The 21,369-nt window shown below is 41.0% G+C and overlaps 1 protein-coding gene across 5 annotated transcripts in view; it reads left to right on the top strand.

The window, feature by feature from the left end:
- Lypd6 (LY6/PLAUR domain containing 6) overlaps positions 1-21,369 on the top strand; it is a 133,593-nt gene that overhangs the window by 64,180 nt on the left and 48,044 nt on the right. For 2 of the 5 annotated variants that reach the window (XM_045148220.1, XM_045148221.1), the window contains exon 2: positions 4,496-4,571. The exons of the other annotated variants lie outside the window; for them this stretch is intronic. The gene's annotated coding sequence lies outside the window, so the exon portion shown is untranslated. The remainder of the gene's footprint in view (positions 1-4,495; positions 4,572-21,369) is intronic. 5 annotated transcript variants of the gene reach the window in all.

Raw genomic sequence — 21,369 nt, 5'->3', positions numbered from 1 at the left:
AGAGAGAATGGGTGTGCCAGGGCTTCCAGCCTCTGCAAACAAACTCCAGACGCGTGCACCCCCTTGTGCATCTGGCTAACATGGGACCTGGGGAACCGAGCCTCGAACCAGGGTCTTTAGGCTTTACAGGCAAGCGCTCAACCGCTAAGCCATCTCTCCAGCCCCAAATGAACTCTAAACACATGCACCACCATGTGCATCTGGCTCATGTGGGTTTTGAGGAGATGAACCTGGGTGCTTAGACTTTGCTGATAAGAGCCTTAACCTCTGAGCCGTCTCTCCAGCCCACCAAATATATTTTAAAATTAAATTTTATCACTGTTATTTCCTTTCCTGATTATATGAAGTAAAAACAATCTGAAATTGCACACTTCTATGATGACCACCAATAGCATTTAGATCTCTCTCTCTATCTCTCTCTCTTTCAATACTGGTATGCACATATTTTACTAATTCGAACATTATATATCATAAATATCTTTAAAAATATTCATTGTTTCTTTCCTTGATCACATCCCTCCTATCACCATAAACCAGCGTTAAACAATCTAGTTTACATACTCTACACCACTCCCTATGGTTATGCGACCAATCTACAAGTATATACACTTGTGTTTTGTTTGTTATAAAAGGTATGCAAGTAGTTTCAGCCATGTGTTTAGGACCCATTTCACTGCTATTCTCAATGGTGGACAAGACCTTCTAAACACAGTGGCATTATTTACATATTCCCTTCATGTTTCTTTTCTTACTCAGCATTGTCTCACAGGCTCCCTTTTGGATAATACAGAGCTGTCTATATGTATGGCCTTAAAATCTGATGTGAGCATAGTCAACTGTAAAGAATTCCCTGTGCCTCGTAACACTCACTTTGTCATACTGAACCTTTGTGTCTTAATTTTGCCTGCTGTAGCAAAATCCTACAGAAGGAAGGGCTTTGGGGAACCTATTGTGACAGATGGCTCCACCCTCATGAAGAGGATTAGTGCCCTCCTAAAAGAAACTTCTATTAAATTTCACACTTGTTGAGTCAGTTATATTAATTTATATCTCTAGAAATTCCTAAGCCTCACTTAATTGTTGGTAGTATTCATTTAACATGCCTTTGGATTTTACTTGCTAGTTCATTTCTTTTCCTTATAATGTGTGACTTCCTGGGAACACGTGAACAAACAGCTGTTCACTCCACACAGGGAACCAACAATAAGCCAGAGAAACGATTCTACCCAAGTCTAGCTTAATGGGTCACTATACTTATTGGTATTACATATAGGCGCATGGGTGACTCAAAGGCAGAAGCATCACTAAAAAGCCCACCCAATGTGGGTGACTGACTGACTGGTCAGGAGGGCCTCTTCCTTGGAGCTTGCCCCCAACATGCAGAGAACACTATGCAAGCATCTCCTCTCCTCAGCAGTTGTTTGCTGCTTTGGGGACCTCTCCAGGGGCCTTTGGAATCCTGTAACTTTCTGAGCTTCCTGAGCCTTGGGGGTTACCTACCTTCCTCCAGGTGGGAGTATTTCTCTTTGGAGGATATAGCTACACAATCCCTCCATTCACTATTGGATTGTAATAATGAATTATCCCATGCTACTACCAACTGATGTTTTGTATGATGTTTGTAATTGATTTTCTTTGGCTAGATATTTTCACATTTAAAGACTCTTCAATTGTTTCATATCTTAAAGTTTTATTTACAGCAACTGATGGATTTCTCTAAATACCTGTTTAGAACCTGTCTTTTTCACTTCACAAGTTCTTTGCTGCCATGAAGGATGCTAATCTACACACCAATGGGGGGACCACATTGCTGGAGTGAACCTCACGTGGTTATTGGTATTCCTTTAGAGTCTACTTGGAAATATTTTACTTAGAATTTATGCAAACATTTACAAATGAGATACCTCTACAATTTTATTTTATTGTGCTACCTTTATCAGTTTTGATTTTAAATCTAAATGACTCATAAAATGATATGTTTAAGGATTTTTCCTTATGATTATATTGAATTATTAAAACATTTCTATGTAGGTTATATAAAACTCACTGAAATTATGCATTTATGCTCTTTTTTATAATGATAGAAATTTAGTCACACCAAGCCTCGCCTATAGTGATCTATTCGATTTTCCACTTGTTGAATTGGTCATCTTAATTGCTATCTATAGACATTCATACTGAGCACTTCAGTATGGTTTTTATTTCTTTTTCCACCCTCTTACCTTCAGCCCTGCTTCTCCCCAATGTCTAATTTTTTTTTTTCCGTTCGTGACTATTATGACAGAATATCCTGGAGGTTCATTTCTAATTTCAAGAATTTCTAATATTTAATTAGCATGTTCTTAGCCATGGCATATTATCCTCTTAGATCTCATAATATATTTTCAACATACAGTCCTCACTACTGAGTTTGTTCTCCTTTCCCTTCACTTGAGTTGAAGGGCTGGCATGAGTGGAGAGGGGGGAGGGAGGGATCAATAGTGGCCCTCTCTATAGAGGATCCATCATAGTAAGTGAATGCATGGACTGGAGCTGGCACTCCATGCTAAGTAAGAATTAACCTACTTATGCAGTGGGATTGTTAAATTATATTTTCATTTACTCTAAGAGTTGGGTGATATTTTATATGGGTACAGAAGTCTGGGGATGAAATTTATTTTTCTGTCAGTCCTGTGTAAATGAAAAGGATGCACACTAGATTTCTTTTCATTGTAGGTAACTTGTTATTTTTATCTAGAAACATTCAAGACATTTTATTAAGAATAGGCCTAAGATATCTACTACCACTTTAACAGACTTCAGGTGTGTCTAGAAAAAGTGAGAAAATAAAATGTATTATTTCCTCTTTGTGCTAATAATTATGTTTAACAAACTCAAGAAAATCTGTTAAGAAAGAAAAAAATCAAATAAAGAGAGAACATGGTAAAATGATATATAAAAGAATAACTTTTTCTCTTGCCTGGAATGTGTCATAGTTTGGCCCTGACAAAAATCTTTAATAATCCTCTTTTTTTTTGAGATAGGAATGTACCGTTGTCCAGGGTGACCTTGAACTCATAATCTTCCCTCTCACTGAAGAAACTAGAACTACAGACTGCAGGCATGCCCTGCCACCATGCCCAGGCTTACAACCCATTATTAACCTGCAACTGGACTGAAATCTTTTCACAAAGTGAAGAAATTTTCTTTTTCTATTTCCTTAGCCATCATCTGTCTATCGATTTCCTTTTTGCTTTAACTTGCACGCTTCTGTAATCTGTATGACTATGACATGCCACTGCCTTCTCTTGGGAAGATATGCTCTGTTATGATAAACTTTGATTGTTCCTGGCTCCATGCTTCATGCTGTGATCTGATGGGGATAGCAGAGCTGGCCTGCTGTTTTGTTCTGTCCTGATGTTGCCTTGATAGTAGGTGTTACAAGGAATACTGCTCTGCTCTCATTTGAATTCTCCCGTGCTCTTGATCAATGGACTTGCCTGGGGACCTTGGCAGAGGACAGCAAGCCAGCCGTCCGTAACCATTCTGGCCCTTCCCTGCTGACCGGGATTGTACTTCAGGGTGCTTCGGTAGCTTGATGTAAACTCTGAGAGTGAGGAGAATAGTGAGTGAGCTAACCAACATAGGGACTCAGAGGATAATAAGCAGATGATAAATGCCGCTAATCAGGTTGAATGGAGATGATAGTTTGTAAAAAAAAAAAAAGAAAGAAAGAAAGAAATAAGGTAATAAGAAAGAAATAGGCTATAGGCCCTGGTGCACCCATTTATTTTTTAAATCTCTCTCTGTCTCTTTCTCCTTGCAAATAAATAAGTAAAATATAAAAATGGGCTTATTATTAAATTTTAATACATGGATGTCATAAGCTTTGCTCATATTTGCTACTATTACTTTCCCTTGACCACTCTTCCACTAGTTCCTTCTCGCTCTACAAGTAGTTCCCTTGTCAGCGTCAAGTGTGTGTGGGTGTGTATGTCACCAGGACCTATAGCCACTACAAAGGAAGAGAGAACAAAAGGAGGTAATGGGGAAACAAAGCAAAGACAAATAAAGCATGTTTTCTTTCATATGCAGAATTTAAGTGTCTTTGCTTTGTTTCCCCATTACCTCCTTATATTCTCTCTTCCTTTTCCTTATGAAGTTTGGGTATTATGGTATTGCAGTACTGATAACTAAATATAGCTGATGTCTATGGTGGTTCTATGCCTTTCACTTTCCACACTTAAAATATCATTTTAGAACAGGGTCCATAGTGTTCATTAGATTGCTGAAGGGATCAATGTCTCTTAAAGGTCAAAACATGTGGATTATCAGGACTGTTGGGAGGAACTACCAGCCTGGCAAGATAAAGTGGAAAAATGATTTCAAATAACAGAGAAAATCTATATGAATAAAAATAAAAACAATGAACATAAATTATACATGATAAAATACTAATATACAATTATAAGGAGGTAAATATAATAAAATAATGGTAAAATATCAATCCACCCAGGTGGGACCTTGTGAGGCTTGGAGGACAATCCAACTCTAACAAAATAAGAAGAAAAGACTCCGCCCATGATCAGAAGGTCAGTAAGGGTGGCTGGGACATTATATTTATTTTGGCTTTTTGTTGTTTAATTTGTATATTCTTTTTAAAATATTTTAGTTATTTATTTGAGAGGAGAGAAAGAGAAGGAAGGGAGGGAGGGAAAGAGAGAATGAATGGGTACACCAGGTCCTCTAGCCACTGCAAACAAATTCCAGACATATAGACCACCTTGTGCATCTGGCTTATGTGGGTACTGGGGAGCTAAACCTGGGTCCTTAGCTTTCACAGGCAAGTGCCTTAACCACTAAGCCATCTCTCCAGGCCTATGTATCCTTTGAAAGAAAGATATAGCCTTGGAAAAGTTATGTTGGACTACTGGTCCTGTTTCCAAGTGTACTTCTACTGGTCTACAACCCTTCCAGCCTAAGAATTATGGATGGAGACCCAGCCTTTTACAGAATGAGTGGAGATACCAAGGTGGCTGTCCGAGAGTCAGCAGCTGGTTAGAGCAGGATGCAGAGCTGGCGCTTCCCAACCCAGGTCCTCCCAGCATCTCAGCTGAAGGATGCCTTGATAGTAGAGGTGAGGTAGTATCAGCATAGTGGCCTGATTCAGCTTCAGTGCCTGAAAGAAAAATTAATATTGCCTTTTCCCACAGGTAGCACCAATGTGTCCTCTGAGCACTTCTTGCTTCTTATTGCCTACTCATAGGTTACCTGACTCCTAACATTCCCTTTAGGAATAAGAAAGAAATCAATTTTTAAAAAATCTTTCATTGCTTCTTGCTAATTGTGGTGTGTGTGTGTGTGTGTGTGTGTGTGTGTGTGTGTGTGTGTGTGTGTAGGTGAGCATGTGTCTACTTGTGTGGAGGCCAGAGGTTGATGTCAGGAGTGTCTTCCTCAGTCACTCTCTGCCTGAGTTTTGGGACAGTGTCACTCTCTGAACCTAGCTAGAGCTCACTTATTGTTTTGGCTAGGCTAGCTAGTCAGCAGACTTCGGGAGCCCCATGATTTTCACTTCCCCAGTACTGGGATCATAAGAACTCATTACCCTACCCAGCATTTGCTTTGGGTGCTGGCTATCCGAGTGAAGTTTCCATGCGTTTGTGACTAAAATACATAGGCACGTTACCATCTGAACCATCTGCCCAGCATGCCTTCACTGGGCTTTTTTATTGTTTCTCTTTGAGACAGGTTCTCCCTCTGTATATCAGACTGGCAGAAAACTTCTGATTTTCCTGTCTCAACCTCCTGAGTGCTGGAATTACCTCTGGTGCCACCACGCCCAGCTTACTAACTTTTTCTTAATGTTCATATTTAATCTCTGCTCATCTGGTTGTGCAGTGTTTGCTATAAGTGTAAGTAGATCCTTAATTTAATTTTTTTACACTATTTATTTATTTGAGAGAGAAAAGGGGGTGGGGAGAGAGGCTATAAATGAGCATGCCAAGGCCTCTAGTCACTGCAAACAAACTGCAGACACCTAGACCATCTTGTGCATTTGGTTGATGTGGGTACTGGGGAATTCAACCTGGGTCTTTAGGCTTTGTAGGCAAGCACCTTAACTAGCTAGGAATTGAATAGTCCAGGCAGGTATGGCACCTCCAGCAGCTCCAGTCCATCTCTTTACACTTCATGCTCCTCATAATGGAAACTATACCTTGGGCCTTTGTCTCTGTATTTTAGGCAAAGAAGGAAAAGCAGAAGTCAACTATGAGGCTTCTTGGCAGCCAGATTTGTGACTTTCACTTATATATCTGATTGAACATGAAGGTGTCACAGTCACTCCTGAAGGGAGTACTGGAAAGTTGAGTTTGAGTTAGGCAGTTGCCGACCTGAGCACAGTTGTTGTGTTTGTAGTGAAGAGAGAGTGATTGGCTTTTGCATAAGCTGCCAGTAGGGCTTGGCACAGGCTCCCTCATCATTCCCCTTGTCTTTGACCTAGCTGACTTTGGCTCATCCGGAGGATGTAAATCTGGTCATGTCTTCCCCAAAGCCCCTGTGAGCTCTAGGAAAGGCTAAGTAACCATTTCTTGAGCACTAATGGCGTTCATTAGCCAAACATCGAAAATCCTCTTTATTTGTGTCATATGGAAACTTCTGTTTTATAGAAGTACTATCTCATTATACTTATAAACTTTATACTCTCATTATAGTACATTATTCTAGCTCCTCACCCAGCACTAACAATACAGTACGTGCTTAGTAAAGTTTTCTTTGAACTGAATTATTGAAAAGTACTTAAACTTATTAGAATTCAGGGATCTTATTGGAGCTCAGGGATCGCAGAACACTTAATTTTTTTTTCTAGCCATTTTTGAGGTGCAACACATACATCTAAAAGTACTTTTGTTTGATATGTTTTTCTATCTTATTTTTCCTTTTCTTGGAAATAGTGTCTTGCTGTGTAGTGCAGGCTGACCTTGAACTTATATTTTTTTGCCTTTGCCTCCTCAGTGCTAAGATTTTGGGTTGATGCCAACATGGACTTTTGGGGGGTTTTAAATCATTTATATATATTAATATTTAATAGAGATTTTATATATTAATATTCAATACAGAGAATTGGTGCATCAGAGCCTCCAGCCACTGTAAATGAAATCCAGATGCATATGCCACCTTGTGTATCTGGCTTACATGGTTGCTGGGAAATTGAACTGAGGTCCTTTGGCTTTGCAGGTAAACACCTTAACTGCTAAGCCATCTCTCCAGCCCTGGGATTTTTAATCTCATGAAACATCATAATTTTTAGTGCCAGCATATATGAATATTTTCATTTGTGTATGTGTGCATATATGTGTTCTATGTATGCGGTTTGTATCTGATGTAGTTATTGAATACATACATTATTTCCTGTGGTATAAAGTGCTTATGATAACCATAAGGCTTAAGGTATAGGACTCAAGTTCTCTGGCTAAGGTACCTCTTACCTTTCAGGATGCTAGAAGACAAATGTGGGTGTTTGCCTTAAAAGTGGCTCTTACTTTTCCAAAGAAAGGTTCTAGGTTAATTTCTGGTACAGTTAATCCTCCATTCCCTGTGCCAACAGAAAAGGAGAAAGGGAGCTACAAACCCTTTAAAGGTCATCGATTCCTGATTTTGGAATTGAACTATAGTGTATTTTGAATGTTGGTAGGAGATAAGCCTTCAGTGAGGGTAAAGTGGGGCTATGTTAATGTGAGTCAGTACTTCACGAATTGTACTATCACCTCCCTGTCTAAGCACTATTGGAGCAGATGGTGTGTAGCTCCTTTGTGTTGAGGAGGGCCAAGGTGTGTGCAAAGTTTCATATTTCTTATTACATCATAAGAAAGGTGTTTGATTCATTAGCAAACTGGTTTATTTTTCAGTGTTTTACCATACTGAAGAGCACCTCCTGGTCTTCAGCAAAACCACTGATGGGACTCAGTGACCGTTAACCATGGAAGTAGCACCATGGGATGGTGGTCTTGCTGGGCCCCACACATGCTGTAGCTTCAGCACCAGGAGCCTGTAAGAAATGTAGACCCTCAGACTGCACCCACGCACACTGATAAAAAGTGGGCCCAGCCATGTGTGTAGTATAAGCTTCCTCATGCAGGGCCAAATTTGAGAACCAGTGGCTGTGCTTATGCACATAAAATCAAGATGTCCCTGAGGTATCTGGTGTGATGTCTGCTAGAACTCATAGGTACCTGATAAGAATGTCTCCTCTGATGAACTGGTATGGAATCTTTTCCCAGACAACAAGACTGGTAGCGCCCATCATGTTTCCATTTCTGACTTCTCTTGCAGGAAATGTGGACTTACTTTTTGCTCAGTCAGAGTCAATACTCCAGCTGAGGTTTTATTTCCCCTTCCTTGCCATGCATTTTATTTGCTTGTTTTATTTAGCAGCCTTACTATGAATCTTTTATTATAGGCCTTCTCAATTCCATTTTGTTAGTAAGTGGATTGGCAGTGTGGGGTGGGATATAATTGGAAATAAATTGACTCACTTCATGATTGACAGTAGAAGTATTTGACCAAGAAATGAACTAGAGAGTAGGGAAAGCTATCCTGAAATTAAATATGTCCTGTGGAAAACTCTTTACAGGTCTTTGAATACTTGCGCATGATAAGAAATATGCAAACAGTATAGAAAGATACGAACTGCACTTGCAGGCTCAAAATCCTGTTTTCCTCACCTCAATACTGGGCACTTTTTAATTCTCGGCTTTACTGCAGTAAATACAGGAAAATAGATGAACAGAATACACCAGCTCAAATTTTCTCACGTGTAAAGAAAAATGAAACCTCATTTGTGTGTTTGGGGAGGGAATAGGAAGAGGAGAATTTCACCTTTCTGCAGTGTTGTAAACTTAGCATATGAGTTTCTACAGTCACAAGTTCTTTCATTCGTTCGTATACTGCTTACATTATTCTCATTTCTCACCTCATTTCTCTGAGATTTGCACTTTCCATTTGCTCTTGAAATCAGTTTACGGTTAATGAATTCCCAGGCCTTAGCACTTCCCCTGGGGATTTACCAATTGATTGGCCTTTTAATCCAGTTGTTAAAATTCTCCCAATACTCCCTAACATGAAGCAGTTGCAATTTGTGTGTTTGAAAGTGCTGGCCAGGGTCATTAGTAATGTGAAGTTCACATATCTACTTTGTGGAACCAGGACATTACCCAGCAATCGATTTGTTTGATGACTGCAGCCTTTGGGGGATTTGGGACAATTGCCCATTCCACTTGTGTACTGTGCTCTGTCCACATGGCATGTCACAGCATACTGAGAACTCACTAAATAACCTTTGTAAGTCACTACAAATGTGAGTAATTTAGGTGTAGGGCTGGAGGATAGCCAGGTGCATATCAACAATGTATGTTCAGCAATACCACAATCAATCACAAGTTCCCTAGAACTAGTTGGTGTTGGTATTTGTGTCTTCATACATTTATATTGCTAAAAATAGGATTTAGTAAGCAATGGAACTTTGATAGGACAGATACTTAGTTAATAAGTAGTGGTGTATATTTTATTTTCTTCCCTCTAATTTTGTGTTGCATACTGTTTTCCAAGGAAAAAGATTTAATGTGGGAATAATCTAAAACTTAAGTAACTTTATTGAATCATTTACTAATTTGTTAAATAATTTTTAGTATTAAAAAAACCTCTCATTACTCACATTCCCTAATTTCTCACCCATTTTCTATTATCTTGTAATGGAAAGAGTTTTCATCCATTAAAATATTTCTTAGGAATTAGCCAAGTACAGTTTAAAAGTCTTTTCTAAAAATAGCAATTTTGCCTATGTTGTATTTTTATGTGCTTAAAAGATGTTATTTTTCTTAAAGAAATTAAAATATTTGTAGTAAATAAAAGTATTAATAAAATCTCCTTAAGTAGCCTAGAATTATACTTTTTACATTTGCTACTAAATTATGATTTTTCTAGAAGTAAGCATTGATTCTAATTCAAATCTGAGCTTTTTATAACTTTGTACCGGGAATAGCTTATATCAGGTTCTCAGGCTGGAGGACCTGGTGTGCCAATTCTCTCTCCACCTCTTGCTCTCTCGCATAAAAAATAGGCCAGTCTTTTGGGATTGCCTCAAAATATTTCTTTTTAAATGTGAATGTAAACATATTATCTCTCTTTCTCTTTCTGTCTCTCACACCCATACACACTCAATTTCTAGGAATTATTGGAAACTCACAGAGCCCCGCTGCACCAGCTTTCATGAGAGCATTCCTGCCATGGAGCATGGCACTATTGCTGAGTGCATCTTCTCCTTATAGGAAAGTACATACTCTTGATTTATTGCTCTCTTCAGGGAAAGAGACAGTGTTTCGATGCATGGTGTATGGGTAAACATGGAACCTTCCAACTTTGTGTGGGATGTGGAATAATCCGTGCTCCATAGACAAGCAGGTCCCTTTAAACTAGCCATACAATAACAGATATGAGAAAAACCAGCCAGTCCAAAGCGAATTGCTCAGATTGGATGTCCAACTTGAGTTTGGGGAGGCGAAGCTCAGGAGAAAGGGCATTCTTCACAGTGGGAGTGGTAGACATTTTCCTAGGCTTGGCTGCTAAAAACTTGTGGTGCTGTGTGTGGTTCATATACCCTGTGGACAGGGAGATAGAAGGAAGAAGAAGGTAAACCTATACATGGTAGAAACAGATGAAGGAGGACCAATCAACAGATGCTGAGGTGGGATCATCTGTACAACAGAGATTCTGGGGAAAGCATCTCTGATAGACATGGATTGGAGCTAAGATAGCATGGGACACTATCACATTGCAGTGTGAGCCATACTGGTGAAAGAGGGAAGGAAGAAAAGAAGGGAGGGAGGAGGGGAGAAGTTGGGTAGAAGAGCCTTACATTAAACTGTTAATTCTAAGACAGTTTTAGCCACCTAAACTCTAGTCATTGTTGCCTACCATAAGAGTCAGGTATCACTCCAACAGGCCCTGCCTAGTATCCCTACCATGCTCAGGCATTGGTTGGAGTAGCTTTTAGGAAGTGTGACTTTAGTAGCCAAGTAGTGATGAGTTTTGCATCACTGTGGCTGGGGCTGTGGGCTAATTTGCTCTGAGAGGCTGTTTGTCTTGACAGCTACAGTCCATGCCTTGAGCATTGTAGAGCCTTTGCATTCACATCTTAGGAGCAGCTCTTCCTCAGTCTCCACAAGCTCCTCCCCAAACAGGAACACAGGGAAGCCAAGTAGATAAACTGTCCCTTCCTTGTCACAGTTAACTTGGAGTCCATTCTGTACATCTGGGCTCTGCACATCCTCAGTCATCACTTTAGTAGTTCTTACGTGTGAGCCAGATGTTCTGTGCCAGGGGTTGCAAGCCTTGTGGTCATGCCCTTCTTGGACTAGGATTGCTGTGTTGTTTGTTTACAATTGCAGTGGTTTTTCTATGTATTTATCCATAATTTCTTTCTGTAAAAGCAGCCTTACCTCTTCCTGAGAATTAGTGTGCATTACTCTTGAAGCAGAGCATTCTTTTGGTCCCTGGCACAGAGTCCACGGTGCTGTGGCCACATCTGTAACTTGCTCACTCGAACCCTTGCATTATCCATTAACAAGAGTGAATGCCTTGGGGACATCCAACCTTCCAGAGCACAGATCTGTGGGTAAGAAGCACAGTGTCCACTGGTGGGCTCATGAAGTGACCATAGGTGAATCCAGTCCAGCTCCATGCTTTGGTTTTGGCCCCATGTATTCTTCCTGCTACACCATCATTTGGAGGTCTTGGATGTGATGCACATGCTGCCTCTTGAAGGACAGCTCCTGATCCTGTCAGTGGTGCTGACTGCCCCTGAGCTGGGCCTTCAGTAGGCATTGAGAATGCTGTTTCTGCTTTCTGTGAGGACGGCTGCTTTTCTATGGGATCCAGCACTGGATTACACTCTTGGATTGGATCCTGCACCTGTCTTTCATGAAATGGATTTTGGGATGATGGTATGGTGTACCGGATCTCATGCCTATGGAACGAGCATTCTATGAACACCAGACAATAATGCTGGCTGAGGCCCTGCTAGTTTTGAATTTCCTGGCATGTTATTGAACCCTGTTATCACAAGAGCAAGCACTTGACTTCCAAAGGACTCAGCAACATGTCAAGAGTTGTTTCCCAAGAGGTGTACTTCTTTACTGCAAATGGTAGAACCATACTTCAGAATCCCAGGGGCCTGTGTCGTGATTCTCCCATAGGTGCTTGCTGTAACTCTACCTTTGCTTGTAGTACTGGCAAAGAATTTAAATTAAAATGTATTCTGTGAGCTGAAGGAGCTAATGATGATTTCTAACTGGAGCTACATTATTAGATATCTCTTAGAACACTGTAATAGAGGAAAAGAGGAAAGGAAAGAAACCAGAGACTGAGATGTTTAGCAGCTATTGCAACAGTTCAAGCAAAATTAAAGCATGGGAGCTGAAGTGTTGACCGCAGGAATGATGAAGAGATGAGTAATTTGAAAGGGGTTTAGGAACAGGATCTGGAGAATTGCTTGTAAGGAAGAAAAACTACAGAACAGTTCTGGGGTTTTAAGATCTGCTGGGTAACCTAAAAAGAATTCTTGTGTTATATTTTTCCCCTTGCATTTTGGACTAGCATATTCCCAATGATTATACCACTAAAAGATATTTAACTGTGCTGAGTCAAAGATGTTAATGAGCTATATTTAATCAAGTGGATAATGAACTAAGCCCTAATATTAATTTTAATTGAATCAATTTTTTTTCCCAAAAACACTGAGCTAGGATAAACCAGAAATATACTGAAGCACAATAGCAAATGTTGTTTTCATTTATTTTGTTTCCTTTCTAGCCCTAGAGCCTAGATTAGTGCCCAGGAGGTATTAGATAGAGTAAGGAATTATTAAATAAATGATTCCTATTAACTAGATTAATAATGAACTTCGATCTGTTATGCATTTTTTTCTCATGAACATTACGTTACTACTAGAAGATGCTGAACCTGTGAAGACTGGTGATATTGTTATAAGCAATCACAGCTTTCTTGATTTTATCTGGACTTGATATTTTGGCATCATCAAGTCCTGTAGCAGGCAAGGATCTTGAGATAAAAATTGAAATGAGGAGCTGTATCCCTGTAGCTTCACCTGTATTTGCTCTATGAGGATAAGGCATTTGAATGAAAGCAAACCAGGTTTTACAGAGGTCAACTTCCAACATACAACACAAACACTTCTTCCCTCTGTTTCTTTTAAGACTTTCCTATGTACCATATCCCTATCCACTATCATCCCGCTGACCAGTGACTGAGAAAGTGTGACATGGGAGACATGGATACTTGGCAAAATAGCAAAGCTCCAAAGCTGCAAGTTTCCACCTTTGACTCCCTCCTTCATCTTCCTTCTGTTGGCACCCAGTGCTCAGGTGCTGTCCTTACAATAACTGGAGATTAAGTGGTCACTGCCCCCTTGCTGTGGTTTGGATGCCTACTCCAAAACTCAAATTGAAATGTAGTTTCCACAGGGATAGTGACAGGAGCTCGAAGGGGTAAGTAGTTCATGAGGGCTCCACCAGCATTATGCATTAATGCTATGGCCACAAGGAAAATGGGTTGTTTTAAGGCAAGTCTGCCCCTCTTGCTCTTCCTTTGTGTGCTCACTTCCCTTTCTCTTTCCCCTATATTACGAGCTAGCTTGAAAGCCCTTCTCAGATGCTAGAACTGCATGTACCCTTGGGCTTCTCAGCTTCTGGAACGGTGAGCTGCACAGACTTTCCTTTCAAGCTACCCAGTTTGTTACAGCAACAAGAAATGGACTCAGAAACCCCTGTACTTAACCCATTCTTAGTGTGTCCAAAAAACACTGAGCAAAGACATACTCCTTCCTCCTGATTGTCGGAGACTGCGTGAAACTTGGCTGCCCCAATGTGTCCTTTGACTCCACTGTTTGCTACCTGGGTGACAATTGACCTTTTTACCTTTCTTAGTTTGCTCAATCTGTAAAACTTGGAATTACAAAAGAATAACATCATAGGATAACTGACAGTCATATGGAAAACATTCAGAACAATTCAAGTTGCATACATAGTAAGTTAGCATTTTCAGCTCTGGGCTGAAACATAAAGGTAAGCACAAAGAAGGTCTTGGTGTCCTCCTCCTGTCCTGACCCCTGTCTGCTAACCTGCCCTTGACCCCAGCACCAAGGAGCAAGTACCTCCCACAGATGTGGCTATAGGATATTTTCTGACTTAATTCATATTCATGTTTTAGTCAGTTAATAGCCATTCTGCTTCACCTTGGTCCTAATTGATTCTGAAGTCACAACTTTGATATTTTATTCATTTATCATTAATTCAAGAATGTATTATTTAATAAAACTGTGTCCAGTGGCCACATGTGCTTTTTAACTTAAATTTTACTTAAGTACAATTCAATTGATTTCTTCAGTCATGCAGTTTGGTTGCTCAACAGTCACATGTACTTACTGGCTCACAAGGTGGGCAGCACTGATGGAAAACATCTGTCATCACAGACAGCCCTGTTAGTGCTGATGCACGCTGTTATTCTGCCGCTCTGGGGAACACAGGCTCATCATAGCAGTTATCACCACCAACTGTGTGTGCCTGTCACATGTTGGCTGGCTAGACACGTCAGAGCTATGGGCATAAAAGCAGGATTTGGAGCAACCAGTTACGGCAACTCCAAATCCTTTCAAGACCTGTGATCTCCCTTTGCTGATTGTATTACAGTTCTCTGTAGAACACTCTTGGGTGGTTTTTCTCTCTACTTACAGGAGAAAGACCTTGAAGGAGCCAATGTAACTGCATTGATTGTATGGTACTAATACTGAAAGTAACTTTACAGAATGGAATCAAGGTGACTCTATCATGGCCTTTACTTTGTGTCTCTGACAATAGCACTTGTATGTGTTCCTTTTTGCCTACTCCCAGCTCTGCTGTTTCTTTCTGTGAATAACATCATAGCAAGTAATAAGAAAGTCAGACAAGATAGAAAAATTGCCACCTTTCAAGAAAGGAGGGTCACCATCAAGACTTAGCCTTGACAGTCAGCCGAAGGCTTTATAGTGTGTCACTGAGGATGAGGAGACTGAACCTCAGGCAAATTTTGTTGCTCAAGTTCACATGGCTCTGTGTAGCAGAGGGTTCATTCAAGCTTACATCTGCAGCCATGTCCTCCCATTCCTCTGATGTTGTTGGAAGGTTTCCTTTCTTAGTCACTCACCCACCCCTCTGGATACCCTTGGAGATTGTATGTGCCCCAGAGAGGCCTCAAGAAGTTTTATCTTTTGTTGTCATAAAAATTAAGTGTGTGGGCTGGAGAGGTGGCTTAGCAGTTAAGCGCTTGCCTGTGAAGCCGAAGGACCCCGGTTCGAGGCTCGGTTCCCCAGGTCCCACGTTAACCAGATGCACAAGGGGGCACATGCGTCTGGAGTTCATTTGCAGAGGCTGGAAGCCCTGGCGTGCCCATTCTCTCTCTCCCTCTATCTGTCTTTCTCTCTGTGTCTGTCGCTCTTAAATTAAAAAAAAAAAAAAATTAAGTGTGTTAGGTCAGATAGCACTGCACCATTTCAGGGCCAATGTGGAACGATCATTCATTCAGAGGGTGAAAACCATGTTAGAGAAGTTATTTCTAAAGATGTTAAGAGAATCCTGTCAAGTTTAAGGCCCGAGCATCTGAAAAGACAGGGTTTCATGATAGTTTTAGAGATCAGGGCCTGCCCACTTTCTCTCCTCAAAGATTGAGAGAAGCCACTGGGAAGTAATAGTGAAATGAAGGGTTCTCTGATTGTTCTGGACTGATTATGTTTCTTAATTGACCAGAGTGGGGATGGGGAAGGGCTCAGGGCTATAGAGATGTATCCTGCCACCAGCAACTTGCAAAAGCACCCTATCAGAATCACCTGGTTTTCCAAATGTCAGTATCAAAGACCTTCAGGGCTCTTGTTTCTATAGGTCATTACTAAATCCCAGCCTCCAAGGTCACACTGCTTATCTAGACAGAGGTGGGAGTTAGCATCCCCAGCCAATGCTCTTCACATCCCTTCTTTCCTTCCTCCCCAACCTCTGCTTCCTAATCTTTTCTCCCTCCTCCCTCTTGTCAGGTTCACACACTCACCAATCGTTTCAGGCGCTTCTCTTTCCAGAGAGCACTGCCCAAACTCCTTTCTGCTCATTCCTGACAGAAACCACAGGAACTTAATCAAAGTGGTCTTCAGTGGTCCTTTTCTTTCAGCAGGGGACATTGTAGTGCCCACTGACTGCCCGATGTCTTATCCAGGTTCAGCTCTGTCTCTGTCACCCCACCCTGGAGACACTCAATCCCTTCTAAGTTAGAGCTTCATCACGCCTTGTGAGTGCACCCTTGGACTAGTCTGCCCTTAAGTTCTTCAGTTCTTCAGGAGATTAAACATGTGTGTCTACTGCATTGGAGAGAGGGTTTAGCACTTAAGGTGCTTGCTTGAACAGCCTAAGAACTCAGTTTCTATTCCTCAGCACCCATATAAAGCCACATGCACAAGGTGGCACATGCATCTGGAGTCAGTCTGCAATAACTAGAGGTCCTGGTGCTGCCTTTTTCTCTTTCTCAAATAATCAATAAATAAAGATTTTAAAATGTGGCATTTCTTGGTGCACCAGTTTCCTCATTTGTAAAGTGGGTAATAATAGCCTTGTTACATAAGAATGAAGTGGAGATTAAAGACATTACTTGCCTGAGTGCTTTGAAGAGACTGAGTTCAGTCAAATTGCTGTTTTTGTAGGTCAAAAATGGTGGCAATTTCATATTGCTCAATCCTCTAGTAACTGCCCAATAAATTGTGCAATTTTCTTTTGTATCTAATTAATGTGTTAGATTGAATGTATTTATATTTGGTAATTTAGCTTTAAATCAATAGATGATCTTTCTGCATAAGGGTCTTATTCCTAGTTTTCTGTGTATGTATAAATAGCATCTTAATTAGTATTATTCCATTAATATTAAGCCTGGGACAGTTCTCACTAAGGCATTTTTTCCTATTAGGAAAAGGCAGTTTTCAAAGTTGAAAATGTCTCCTTGGGCCGTACCTAATCTATCTTTCTTTTCTCCATCCTTCCTTCCTTTCTTTCAATACATATAAAATATATGTGTAATTTATTTGTATATTTTTTATTTGAGAGAGAGAATGGGTGTGCCAGGGCCTCTAGCCAGTGCAAACGAACTCCAGACACATGCATTGGCATATGTAGCTGGCATATGTGGGTCCTGGGGAAATCAAACCTGGGTCCTTAGGCTTTGCAGGCAAGCATCTTAACCACTAAGCCATCTCTCCAGCTATGATCTTTCTTCCTTAATGCGCTTGCCCAGTATGTTTGTTCTTAGCAGTAGGCAGGGATCTTATCGTAGACTGGCTAGAAAACTGATCAAAACTGCTCCCAGACTTGGCTTCTCTTTGTAGTACTCAGTGTACTACAATGCCTCTGTGAAATCTGTCAAAGGTCCTTTCCAGAGAAAGCCAACAACGCTCAGGCAGGATCTTTTCTAAAAATTTACTTGCTTGGGGTTTTTTGCTTGCTTGTTTTTGGGGGTGGGGTCTAGCTTTAGTCCAGACTGACCTGGAATTCACTATGTAATCTCAGAGTGGTGTAAAACTCACAGCAGTCTTCCTGCCTCTGCCTCTCAAGTGCTGGGATATGTGTACCAGCATGCCCAGCTTCAGGCAGGGTGTTTGACTGGCATGGACAACCAGAGGCTTCCCTAGAACAGCCCAAGACAACTTTGAGAATTCTATTAGATAGTAAGCATTGTCAGGAATTGGTCCTTGTCTTGCCTTCTTGAATTCTGTGACATCCAGAGGATATAGGGGTTGTAATTTCCCCATTTTGCAGGGGAGATGGAGGCCCAGAGAGATTAAGAAAGCTTCACAAAGTCATGCAGCTCTACGAATCTAGCCTGGGTGGGCCAGCTTCAGAGCATAGAGCTTAGGCCTGGACTGCTTCACCCTCCATGCACTGTTCATTTTGTCTGCACAACAATCCCAGGAGGTGGGAAAGGGGACCGACATTTGTCTACCTCCTTGGAAAGCCATTGCTGGAGGGCCTGTTTGTGGATATTGGAAAGTGGCTGCCTGGCACCCTTCCAGGACCACCGTCTGGTCCCAGGACTCTACCTTGGCTAGCGTGACACTGTGAAGTAATTTCTCCGAGCTTTTTCAGGATAGCTTAACTTAGGACCCTCACCTTAATGGTTGGCTGAGCATCCCCGGAAGTCCCCCTCCAGTAGTGTGGGGTGATCTGCCCACAGGCAGTGCCAGAGGAGGCTTAGGAAGCAGGCTTTTGTTTAGTTGATGGTTTTCTGCAGCTCCATTCCCACTGCCCCGGCTTTGAAAAGGCAGATCTTGTCAGCATGCCACCTGCCCCTCTCTTTTTAGTTCTGCTCTATGAAAGGAGAATGACAGCATATATTTTTATTCATTAGCCTACAACCTCTCAAAAAAAAGCTAGCATATTTTTACTAAACATAAATATTGCTTTTGCGTGATTCTGGCTGATCCGGGTCGGCTGATCCAGGTGTTTTGAGCGAACACAAAATTGCAGCCCTGGAATGAGAAGCAGGGCTTCGGCGGTGGTCCTGTACTCCGTGCTCTGCAGGTCACGCTTCACCAACTCCATAATCTCTGCACCTCTAGCCACAGCATGTCTGGAAAATGTCCCTGTTGTTTGTTTACTATTTATTCACACATCTGGGATGGCTTAGCAGTTAAGGTGTTTGCCTGTGAAGCCAAAGAACCCAGGTTCAATTTGCTAGGACCCATGTAAGCCAGGTGCACAAGGTAGCATGAGTCTGGAGTTTGTTTGCAGCAGTTGAAGGCCCTGGTGTACCCGTTCTTTCTCTCTCTCATCTCAAAATAAATAAATAAATACCCAAATGCTTCATTCATATACTTTAAAGTTATGTATGTTTATGGATATGATGGTTTGGAATATCTATACATTGTGAAATAATTAAAGTAAGCTAATTTCTATATCTTTGAATACTTACCTTTTTGTTGTAAGAACATTTAAGCTCTACTTCCTAAGTAATTTTCAAGTATTAGCACACTATTATTAACTAGAGTTATCATGCTACACAGCAAATCCCCAGAACTTATTCCTCCTGTGGAACTGAGACTCCGTGCCCTTTGACCAGCTCCTCACTCACCACATCCACAAATAGCCTCTGGTTGCCATCATTCCACTCTCTGCTTCCATAAGTTAACATCATTTAGATTTCACATATACTGAGATCATGTAGTATTTTTCTCTTCATGCCTGGCTCATCACACTTAGCATAAAGTCCTCCAGGTTACCCATGTTTTCACCATGAAATTTCAATATCCTTTCTCTCATTTCTGTGTACTATTAGTAGTAGACTTATTTAGTCATTAAAAAGAAATTAGAAATTTATCTGGGTCTTTATACAGCATAATGGGCCCTAGGTTGTTTAGGCCACTGGAGAGGAACATCAGCACAGATGACTATCTGTATCCAGCAGCAAAAGAATGAGTAAAGGTCATTTTATAGGCAGCTGGAGGAGCTGCTTGACCCAGCTCCCAGCGTCTTTCTCCCTCTGATGTTAACACACTGGGGCTGCTGCTTCTCATGTGGGACATGGAAATTGGGGAATCAGGTTAACCTAAAACCTTTCATAGGGAGAGTTTATCTGGTGTTACCTTCCAGAGGTACAGTGGTCCTTCATTATCCACAGAAAATGCATTCCAGGATTGCCAGTGGATGCCTGGAACTACAGATTCACCAAGAGGGACATAGCCAAGACACCAAGTAAGAAGCAGCATGGTACATTAGAAATCCCGTGCAGTGTGGTTCTGTCACTTGAGCATGCCGTGTCAAGGGAGAAGTGGCAGGCAGCAGGTAGCTTGGGGATGCTTTGTAAACTTCACTCTCTTCCCAGATCTGGTGGTTCTCATTGTCATTGGAGTTCCCACCTCTACATCCTTCCCTAAGATCCATGCTCATAGATAGTGTTGGACATGTAGGGGTTTTGGAAGCCAGAATTGAGGGTCAGTTGTCAGTTTGGTCAGAGGTTAGGAAGCTGCAGGGGAGTCTTTTGTATCAGAGGCCTGGGGCATTCCACAGCTAGCACCTGCCTCTCAGGTTGTGATGAGTTTCTGTTATGATCTCCATCCCAGAGGGCCCGTGAAGAGTTAATGTGGTCAGACCACTTGGTTCCTCCACCTGGTATCTCACATTTTTACTTGGTTTTGGTTGTGAAAACAGCATACCAACATAAAACTGAGCCCTCTTTCTCTCTTATTTTTGTTTTGTTTTGTTATTTTGAGTCAGGGCATTTTACCAAGTAGCCCAGGCTAGCCTTTAACTCACAATTCTCCTTCCTCAGCCACCTGAGTGCTGCTATACCAGTTCATCAATGCTCGTTTTCCACTGGAGAGCTTAAGGACCCCCCCCCCCCCCGTCACTTTCTTGTGTACTAAGCAGGTCAACATGTCCTTCTATGAGCTTAGCAACCTGTGTGGGCACTTTTATTTGAAAAATAAAATGAATGATTTTCCCAACAGAGTTTAGTACTAACAAAATACATAATCATCTGTGCCTGCTTCATGGAAGATGATGAAAAGATGAATGGATAAGTGAAGAAGCAAATAAGAAAGATAAGTGAGGCACCTAAATAGGTCTAGCAATAAGAAGACAATAGGAATAGCACGTGGCTCCTTCCCTGTGGCCAGTCTGAGAGGAGTCACTGTATATGCCTGCATTTCCTTATTCATAAGAAGCTTTGCTGTATGTTTTCTCCTAAGAAGTGAATTAGTTTTGATGGAAAACAGAACTATTCCGTTTTCAAGGACAACCCTCTTCTATTCATAACATCCTTTCTGCTTCAGTGGGTAGAAGTACAATCGTCTGTGTTCTCCTTTGCTACAACAATAAACTACTTTAAAAGCTATTATTTATGAAGACTTATAAACAAAGATGGTGCATTCTTTTAAGCAATAATTATAACCTCAATGATCAGGAATTGGATGTTCATTGAATACATGTTTTTGTCTTTAAGCTCAGGGTGAGGAAGTCCTTCCTCTGTCTAGATAATCATGTTAAGTATATGTTAATGTGCTTGAAAAGTCAAGTTCTAGTTTAGGCCAACTCCAGTACATTGAAACAGGCAGTTTTAGTTGCAAGGTATTGAGAGATTTTTGAGGACAAGTACTTGGATAGATTTGGTTTTGAAAATGTCCATTTGCTCAAATGAGAGACATTGGTTAAGATTTAGAAGTTATCTGCCAAGGAATCCAGTGACTTGAAAAGAGTGATTTAGCTATAGGATTATTATATAAGCAGTTTTTAAAAGTAGTATCACTGTGATACACAG

This window comes from Jaculus jaculus, chromosome 4 (genome assembly GCF_020740685.1).
Source record: "Jaculus jaculus isolate mJacJac1 chromosome 4, mJacJac1.mat.Y.cur, whole genome shotgun sequence".
NCBI classification, from domain to species: domain Eukaryota; kingdom Metazoa; phylum Chordata; class Mammalia; order Rodentia; family Dipodidae; genus Jaculus; species Jaculus jaculus.
Note: the sequence above shows the minus strand (reverse complement) of the source record. Positions and strands in the feature narration are given on the sequence as shown.